Here is a 9,916-nt window from a genome sequence, read left to right on the forward strand (position 1 = left end):
CTGCTAGTGGGAATGTAAACTAGTACAACCACTGTGGCAAACAGTGTGGAGATTTCTTAAAGAAATTAAAGATTTCTTAAAGAATTAAAAGTAAAAATACCATTTGATCCCACAATCCCACTACTGAGTATCTATTAGAGGAAAAGAAGTCATTATACATAAAAGATACTTGCATATGCAAGCTTATAGAAGCACAATTCACGATTGCAAAAATATGGAACCATCTGAAAAGCCCATCAATCAACCAGTGGATAAAGAAATTGTGATATATATATCATATATATATATATACACACACACACAATGGAATACTACTGAGCCATAGGAAGGAACAAATTAATGGCATTTACAGCAACCTGCATGGAACTGGAGACTATTATTCTAAGTGGAGTAACTCAGGAATGCAAAACCAAACATCGTATGTTGTCTCTCATAAATGGGGGCTAAGTTATGAGGATGCAAAGGTACAAGAATAATACAATGGACTTTGGAGACTTGGAGGAAAGGGTGGGAGGGGGTGAGGGATAAAATACTACAAATTGGGTTCAGTGTATACTGCTTAGGTGATGGGTGCACCCAAATCTCACAAATCACCACTAAAGAACTTCCTCATGTAACCAAACACCACCTGATCCCCAAAAACCTATGGAAATAAAAAGATTAAAAAAAAAGATTTTTTTAAAAAGTGCCTAGTACATAGTTATTGGTGACAATTAAATGAAATTTATGTAAATAAAACCTCTATATGTCAAAATACTTTTTAGTAATAGCAAAGGGACGTGCTCAAGTGAAGACACATTGATAGAAGGTAAGTATCTGAGAATTCCAGATAATTCATGTCAGGACCAATATTCGAACCTGCAAATTCTGGCTCTAAAACCCGTGTCCTAAAGCACTGGGGCATATACCCTTCTATGTGGGAGAATAAATTATATTGTGAAGACTTTTCACATTTTTATTTATTCTAGTGCATGGGAATGGTACTATATCTACAGAGGTCACAAAACCCTTGTGATAGAGTTGGGATGAGAATCCACACTTTCGAATATAATCCAGTTCTCATTCCCATAAGATTGTCTATGGATAGTTGGAGCTGCTAAAAAGTATTGTGTCAATATCTAAATTAACAGTTTAGTTATAAGAACCATTATTCTATTCAGCAGACCTGCAGTCTCCTGGTGGTTTTCTGAATTTGTGAGAGCTCTGAGCCATCTATTCTATAGGCCATATTCCTGTCTCCAAACACATCTCAAAAGCTTACAGTGTGATACCATACATAGCATAAAATATAGAATCCAGTTAATTATTTCTACTCTGAGCTTTTCTACTTTTCATATAATTGCTAAGAAAATAACTGAACACATGCTTGCATTTCTACTCACCAGATTTGACATAAAGAGCTCCACCAACACCAAAAATGTCACAGTATCAGTGTTCTCAATAGTTCCAGTCACATGTTTAGTATTTGGAAATACTCTTCAAGTACACTTGTGAATACAATATGGGAAAGACGAGGTCAACGCACAGGAGGACAACTAGTATGGGAAATTGAAGTGAAGCTCTATAATGTTGTGTTTAAGAGATATTTCAATGATCTAAGCCTGTATTAGTTTAAAAGCTTATTGTAACGTTGCCCTTGGAATGTAAAGCACATAATTTTGCCAGCATCCTTTCTTTTTCCTCCTGTCAAACATTTCAAAGATTAGGGTCGTGTTGGCAGCTTAAAAGCCTCTGCCAAAGTTAACAGAATCTCTGTTTTTTCTTCAAAATTGTTCAAGCAAAAGATGCAGATCCTTGATAAGTGTCTTTATCTAATCCCAGCTTGCCTTATCACTATCGACTCTCTACTTTATGGAGGAGCACATCAATTTCAAGATGACCTTAAATATACTGCACAAAAAGTACTTTATTTCTTTCTATTTTTGATCAGTGTTACACAAAAGATTGATGGACTCATTGTGGGGGTAAGGTTTAATGATTATTTCTTAGCTCCTGTGCTTACAGAACATTCTGATCACAGCTTCCCACAGATTAGGTGAGGGTGACAGAAAAGTGCTAATTTAGGTAAATTCTGCAGAGTTTGAAGAGACTGGAACCTGGAAAGAGCAGTGCAGATTCATTTAAGGAGCAGTACACTACAGGATAAAGATTGCACACCTTGGAATAAGATAGATTTTAGCTCAGTTCCCAACTCTGTCACTTGTTAGCTCTGTGAACTTGGGCAAATTACTCAGGGCTTGTGAAGCTCAATTTTCTCATTTATAAATGTGATTAATAATGGCAACCTCTTCAGCATTTCATAAAGATTAAATAAGAAATTCTGTGTAAATCCATTAGCTCAGTGCTGGCCACATAGTAGGTATATTAATTAGAGTACAGTCTAAGCTGTTATGACAAAGATATTGAAAAATACAATATCACAAACAGTTGATTACATATTTCTATTTCATATGACAGTCTGTGAGCAAGAGGTCCAGGGAGGATAGCAAGCTCCACTCAATAGGTAATTCCAGGACAGACACAAGTTCCTTTTATCTTGATGCTTTGCTACCACCTCCAGTATCACATTGCCTGCATGTTCAAAAGGTGGCTCTCAAAATATATCAATCAAGGTCCCTGCAAGAAACATAGGATGGAATCCATCGACATATTTCAAATGAATTTGGAAAAGGGACAGCTTACAGCAGCAGGCACAGGGTTAAAGGAAACAAAAAGGATTTGGTAAAACCTAGGAGAAGGGGACCAGAGCAGAGAGCCTAGAGCAACTTGCCTGAAGGGACAAGCAAAGGGAGCATTTATGGGACCTGTGGGAGAGGGCTGTTCAAAAGAAGCTGTCCAGAGGGAGCATTTGGGGAAAGAGGGGGTCATTTTTCCTGAAGAAAAGATATATTGACAAAATGGACAACATAATAAGTCCCATCAGCTACTGCATAATCACAGATCAATGTCAATTTGGCTACGCTCTGATCTGACAATGAACTTCAGCTAATATCAGCACCTCTTATGTAAGGTAAAGGGAAAAAAAAGGAAAATGCAAAATGAGCTAATGTAATGCAAACAAAACTTCAATAGCCCCCTTCCCCATTCCATGTTTCCCTTACCCAAGTACCTTGGCTTGACTGGATGGTTTAACCCAAAACTTTATCGAATCAGTACCTTGTGGTTATTGGTTGGCCATGTTTTCCCACGGATTAAAAGGATTAAAACTATGGGACAAGAAATAACGAAGAGATTTCCAGGTGAATATTTTCTGTTCCACATCATTCTCCTTGCCCCAACCATTTTGCAACAACTCAATTTTCCTTCTGTGATTGAGATCAGACACTGCTGTGGGCAGTGAAGAGACCACTGGTCTTCTGAGGAATGAGCTTAACAAGAGCAACATGACCAAGGTCAAATCCCAGGTTACCATTGAACAAAACTACATTTATTCGTTAAAAACTTTTCTTCCTTGGGTACTACTAGGACTTTTATATGAATGGAGGTCTTAATAAAAGAAAGTAAAAATTCTCCCAGTATTTTATTTGGAACAATAGTGAGAGAGGCCACTTTGCATTTGACCCCATTTGGGATAGAAAAGAAGGAAACCCTGCAAAGTATTGTCTACAAAATTATCCTACACCTGAGATTTCAGAAAGCAAACGTATCATTTTAAAAAGAGTTTTCTTCTGGGTGGTGGAGTATGAGGAAAGGACAGTTAATACAATAGGAGTGAGCTCAGTACCTCCTTTTATCTATTGTAAAATGAATTATTTGCAAGAAGCTATGTTGTGTGTTGTGCTATAGTGATGGCGAAAATTTTTAAAGACCATAAATGATAATTATCTGCCATCTTTGATGTGCAAGTTTCTTACTAAGGTATCTATGGTGCTTCCTACCTCATGAACATCAAGCACAATTACCATAAGAGTATTGTTTAATTATTTTATTTTATTTTATTTTATTTTATTTTGAGACGGAGTTTCGCTCTTGTTGCCCAGGCTGGAGTACAATGGCATGATCTCAGCTCACCACAACCTCCATTTCCCAGGTTCAAGCAATTCTCTTGCCTCAGCTTCCCGAGTAGCTGGGATTACAGGCACCTGCCACCACACCCGGCTAATTTTGTATTTTTAGTAGAGACGGGCTTTCTCTATGTTGTTCAGGCTGGTCTTGAACTCCTGACCTCAGGTCATCCACCTGCCTTGCCCTCCCAAAGTATTGGGAATCAGTCCAGGCTTCTATGATAAAAGGCTTGGTGGCTTAAACAACCAACATTTATTTCACATAATTCTGAAGGCTGAAAGTTTGAGCTGAAGGTGGAGGCTGATTTGTTTTCTGGTGAAAGCTATCTTCTTGGTTTACACACAGTTCTCTTCTTGCTGTATCCTTACTTGGTGGGAAAGAAAGAGGTCTTTTGTCTTTTGTCTCTATCTTTGTCTTTTTTTTTTTTTGAGACAGAATTTCGCTCTTGTCACCTAGGCTAGAGTGTAATGGTGCGATCCTGGCTCATTGCAACCTATGCTTCCTGGGTTCAAGTAATTCTCCTGCCTCAGGGTAGCCAGGATTACAGGCACCTTTCACCATGCCCAGCTATTTATTTATTTATTTATGTTTTTGTATTTTTGATAGAGACGGGGTTTCTCCGTCTTGGCCAGGCTGGTCTTGAAATCCTGATCTCAGGGGATCCACCCGTCTTGGCCTCCCAAAGTGCTGGGATTACAGGCGTGAGCCACTGTACCTGGCCTCTTTCTCTTCTTTTAAAGAACACTAATCCCATCCTATGTGTGCTGCATCATGACCTCACCTAAACCTAATTACCTCCCAGATGTCCTGCCTCCAAACCATCACATTGAGGATTAAGGCTTCAACATGTGAATTTTAGGGGAAAATAAACAAACATTCAGTCAATAATAATTATCAATGTAACAGATCAGCATGGAATATTACATCTATCACTTGAAAGTCAACTGATTCTCCTTTTCTTTAATGATGCAAATGGAGGACAAAATAGATTTGGTGATTCTGATTTTCTCTAAAAATGACTATCTAGAACCACAGCAACCACTAGCAATACCAGCAGATTAAGTTTGTTCTAATCTCTTGCTACTCAAATTCGAATTGGCAATCAGTAGCACCTGCATCTGTCTCCTGGAAATGTGTTAGGAATGCAGAATCTGACAAGTCATCCTAGACTTATTTAATCAAAATGTGCCTTTTAACAAGATTATCTCTGGTGAGATTTATGTAGATTACAGTTTGGGAAGTACAGTTACAAATTATAGTTTTTTTCTTAGTTTTTTTAGGTGCATTTAGTTTGGGGGCCAGCCAATCAATTAAGTGAGGATTTTAGAGGAATCAACATTTCTGTATTTTCATTACATTGAAGAACATTCTAATCTCTGGAGTTCCCACAGAAAGGTCATATTGCTTTTGGTTTACTAGATTGGTGCGGGTGTGGAAGACAGTTCCAGTATCTTAAACTTTTTCTACATTGCCATGATAGACATAATTTCAACATTCAGAAACAAATATCCCCTAACTTATGTCACAGACTTTAGTAGTTTTCTTATCAATTTTATTTCTAAGAACTTTGGGACAAATTAGCTGTTATTAAGAATTTGATGGTCAAATGTTTTGAATATCATGTCACCCTGTTGCTAATTGTTGCCACTCTAATCCTGCAATCCACCTTGTGTCTGATTTTCAGTGCTATTAAAAGGCCTTAAACTTCTTTATTTACCTCTTCCTTCCGCTGTTCTCATTCAGATGAATAACCTAAACTAATTGTGATATTCCCGATTTTCATCTCCAGCCTACAGTAGACAGTCACCCCTGAATTTTTAAAAGATTCTGCTGTCCCCATCACCAAGCCATTTTTTACTGCTAGCTTTGATGACCAGAATGCCCTCCTGGCCCTCCCATTTGTTGTGGCTTAAAACCATCTTATTTTATATATAATAGATACACCATGATGTTCTCATGCATGATCTAGGGTACTCTTTCATCTAGTATATGCCAGGAAAGTACTGATATTTGATCTTCGTTGAATTTAGGCCAAACAATTAGTATTTTCATGGAAGGTAAATGCCACTCCCCAGGGCCGAAGTCAACACTTTAAACCTAGAAACCTGAGGAAGTGCACCAATGTTAATAAATTCAGGATGATATTATCTTCTGTTTTGTATGTCTTCTCTAACACATTCAGAATACAGTCTTACAATTGTCAGGTTTATGTTCATCAAAATTGACAATGTTATGCAACTCTTTCAGTATATTGGCTATTTTCTGCCAGGTCTTGTACTTTTGTATTGGCAATAGGCTGGGCACCAACTCTTGAGCTTGGAGAAAAATGATGATTTGTCAGGGTAGGTTATGAGGAGAATCCCTCTATAAGGCAACTGCAGTACAGTAATTTAAAGATATTTCAGGTAGTAAATTCAGGTTTCCTTAGACAGAGAGGGGCCAGAATGCTTCTACCAGTAAGGGAGTTTTACATTATTTGAGGGTTCAGTTTTTCAACTTCAAGTGTCCTCTACTCAATTTCAGTGTTTCAGTGTGTCTCCATCACTTCCCTTATCTAAGCATCAGAGACCTGGTGAGGATAAGCATTTAACTGGGGCTGCAATTCTGCAACCCCTGAAATCCGACTGTGGGCCTGATCCTCAGTTTTATCTTCCTCATAGAGGTTTTCAGGCTTTGCATCCTAGTTTGAGTTAGACTGACAAAGTCAACATTCATTTTAGGGTCAACAGAAGCAACCAGCTTATCCCACAATCCTTATATTGACTATGATCTCCTCAGCAACTAAGTGCCATGGCCATGTGATCTCAAGATGCTTAACTTTCCATCCATCTGCATTTTTAATCCTATGATTGTGCATGATAATTTGAACACTTATTATAGCACTGGATGCCTCAGACTATCTGTGTCCTTTTTCCTCTCAGCAAGGAGGACTGCAGATATGTGAGCAAACCTATCCCACAAACTTACTTAATGGCCTGTTTTGTGGCACAACTCTTAGTACGATGCACTGTTATCAGTCAAGGTCACGGAAAGGGTGGAGGCACTCAACTGAACAAATGAAAAGAGTTTAATAAAGGAGCCGTTTATAAAGATATAGAGAGAGTTAAACGAACCTCAAAACAATAAAATCATTATCATGCCTAGAACTTAAAAGGAAAAAGGGGAGAAAAAATATTTGGAATCCAAGAATCCAATAAGAATAGCCGCAGCTGCAGGACTAGACACAGTTCTCCAGGAGATATGGTCTTGAACAAGAGAACACAGCCTCTGAAAACAAGAGAACCCATAAAAATAAATCATTCTTTGCATGTACCAATCTTCCACTGACTGAACCAATTGGAAGCCAGAGCACCTGAGAGTCCATAATGGCCTATTTCTGAGAGCACAGAACAACTGGATAGGGGAGAGTGGGTCTAGAGGGGCAAAGAAATATCCAGCCTCTCAACTAATTCCATGATACAGTCCATGAAAAAAAAAAAAAAAAAAAAGGAGGCATACAAGAAGATAAGCAATGTACTTTTTTTAAAGTTTCAGAATGTGAGTACATTAGTTTCCTTTGAATCTCTTGGGTCAAAATTTAGGCACATGGCCACACCATCTGCAAGGAAGACTTAGAAATATAAATTCAAGCTGCATGGCCATATGCACAGCTAAAACTTGAAGGTTTATTTACTAAAATAAAGAAGAAGGGAATGAATATTGAGGGAAATTTAGTAGGTTTTGTCATAGCAGATGTCAAGGAAGGTCAATAATATTTATTATCATTAGTAGTATTAGTGGCAAGGGTAAAGTAAGGTTATATGAGTGGACTGTTATAGCATACATAATGTAACAAAGATTTATTTACCATCCACCTTGTGTTCAGAACTATGAATTTGATAGAGGGCCATAGAGGGATGTCATGCATAAAACTTACCTTGCTGGCACTGGTTGATTCCCCTTTCCAGGTCACTCTCTTCCAATCTCATAGATCACATCCCTGAGGACAAATAAAAGAGATAACTAGGTTATTAAAATATATTTTTCTGGCATAAAAAGGGAATGTAGTGTTGGGAGCAAAAGTAGTGGATTTCCACAGAATTCATGAGGTTTATTCAACTAATATTTTTGACCACCTACTATGTGCCAACACTGAGCATTTAGCAGTTAATAAAATCAAAATTCTGTCCTCCTTGAGCATATTTTTTTGGTTGGAGCAAAAATAAAATTATATATTTTTCAACATGAGAGAAGCAAATGTCCTTTCAGATAGGGGTGCCAGGGAAGTTCTGTCTGAAAAGGCAACACTTGAATGCTATGATAGAGAAATCACCAAAAATTGTGAGAAGAAGATTCAAGGCTCAAGAAAAAATAACTCTACATCCCTAGAAATTGGAGGATGCTTCATATAAAGAAGAATCCAGAGGCCCAGAAGAGGATGAGTGGACAGAGAATGATAGAAAACAAGGTCCAAGAAAGCCATGGACTGGAACACATAGAATCTTAATGTCCATTAGAAGTCTTGGGATTTTATTATGAGTGTGGAATATAACATTTTATGAGCGATAGGTGAAAAAAATGATGTCCATTTTAAAGGTATAATTCTGGATTCTGTGTGAGAGGTCATGGTAGTTTGGAGATGACATGTGGTGGTGGCAGTAAGTGGTTGGTTTCCAGAAATATTTTGAAAGTACAACTGATAGGATTGACTAATGTATTAGTTTAGTATGTGTGAGAAAAAATATTGGATGATTTTAATGTTTCCAGGATAAGCAACTGAATAGCTAGGTAACACTGAGGTATGAGTATGTATGGGTAGAAAAATCAATGATTTGTTCTGGACATATAAAAATTGTGATATGATTATATATCTATGTATAGAGATGTTTAATAGCCCATTAGCTTTACAAGACTGAAATTCAAAGAACAAAAAGGTTCTAAAGACCAAACTGTGAATCTTCAGCACATGGTGGTATTTAAACCACAGAAGTGGACTAGATCTTATTGGGTAGTGAGTGTAGAGAAGAGAATCATCTTGAGACTAACCATGTTGAGAACTGCAGAGTACAGGTAGCTCTGACTTATGAAACACACATATACATATTGCATGTATGTATGTGTTTGCATGTGTGTGTGTCAGCATGTGTGCATCAGAGAGAGAAAGAGAAGAAAGAGAATGAGAAGGGAAAGAGAGAGAGAGAGAAAGAAGAAAGAGAAAGCAAACGAGAACGAGAAAGAGAGAGGTAAAGGGGAAGTCTGACCCCACCTGATCTCCTTTGTCTTGCTCATTCTGTTTCCAATCAAAGACCTTTAAAATAAACAAAAACAAAAACTTGGCGCACAAACATCTATTTCCTAAAAATTAAATAAAGATAAGAAACTAGGTAAAGTTTTATTAGGAAATCAGGAAGAAAAAGGAAAACCAAAGCATCCAGACTTTTAAGCTACTAAATGCCATTTATTCTTCTGTAAATTCAACTCATAAAAGATTATTTTGATTTAAGGAATATCCCTAAAATGCAAGTAACCCAGAGGGTCTTAGAAATTTTCAATAATTTTTGGATTAATGTTAATTCTTTATAAATTTGTTTTGGTAGATGTAGATTTAAGGGTTATCAGCATAACTATAATATTTTGAACCATAAGCACCTCTGAGAGGATGTGTATCAGAAATTCAGGTAGACTCGGACAGAACCCTGGAACACTAGCAAAATACCTGCTTTTTTAATTTCTCTCATTTCATTTTCCTATTCCCGAGAGAGTATCCCAGATTCATATTGTTAATTTATTTTCATTAGTGTTAAATAGCTTTTGTTGTCTAGTTTAAAAATGTACTTTGTATTTTTGGGAAGATATCTTCCATAATCTAAAAACAAGATTATAGATATAAAATGACAAGCTATTGGTAAACTTCAGAGGGACCAGTCTATTT

General features: G+C 37.2%; 1 long non-coding RNA gene across 1 annotated transcript; it reads right to left on the reverse strand.

Annotated features, from left to right (window-relative positions):
• Nucleotides 1–7,055: 7,055 nt before the first annotated feature.
• On the reverse strand, nt 7,056–9,315 carry LOC129051618 (uncharacterized). Its single transcript, XR_008515995.2, has 3 exons — nt 9,251–9,315; nt 7,922–7,984; nt 7,056–7,272 (listed from the first exon to the last, which is right to left on the reverse strand). It is a non-coding gene; the product is annotated as an uncharacterized LOC129051618 (long non-coding RNA).
• Nucleotides 9,316–9,916: the final 601 nt, after the last annotated feature.

The sequence above is a fragment of the Pongo abelii genome, chromosome 17, assembly GCF_028885655.2.
Source record: "Pongo abelii isolate AG06213 chromosome 17, NHGRI_mPonAbe1-v2.0_pri, whole genome shotgun sequence".
NCBI lineage: Eukaryota > Metazoa > Chordata > Mammalia > Primates > Hominidae > Pongo > Pongo abelii.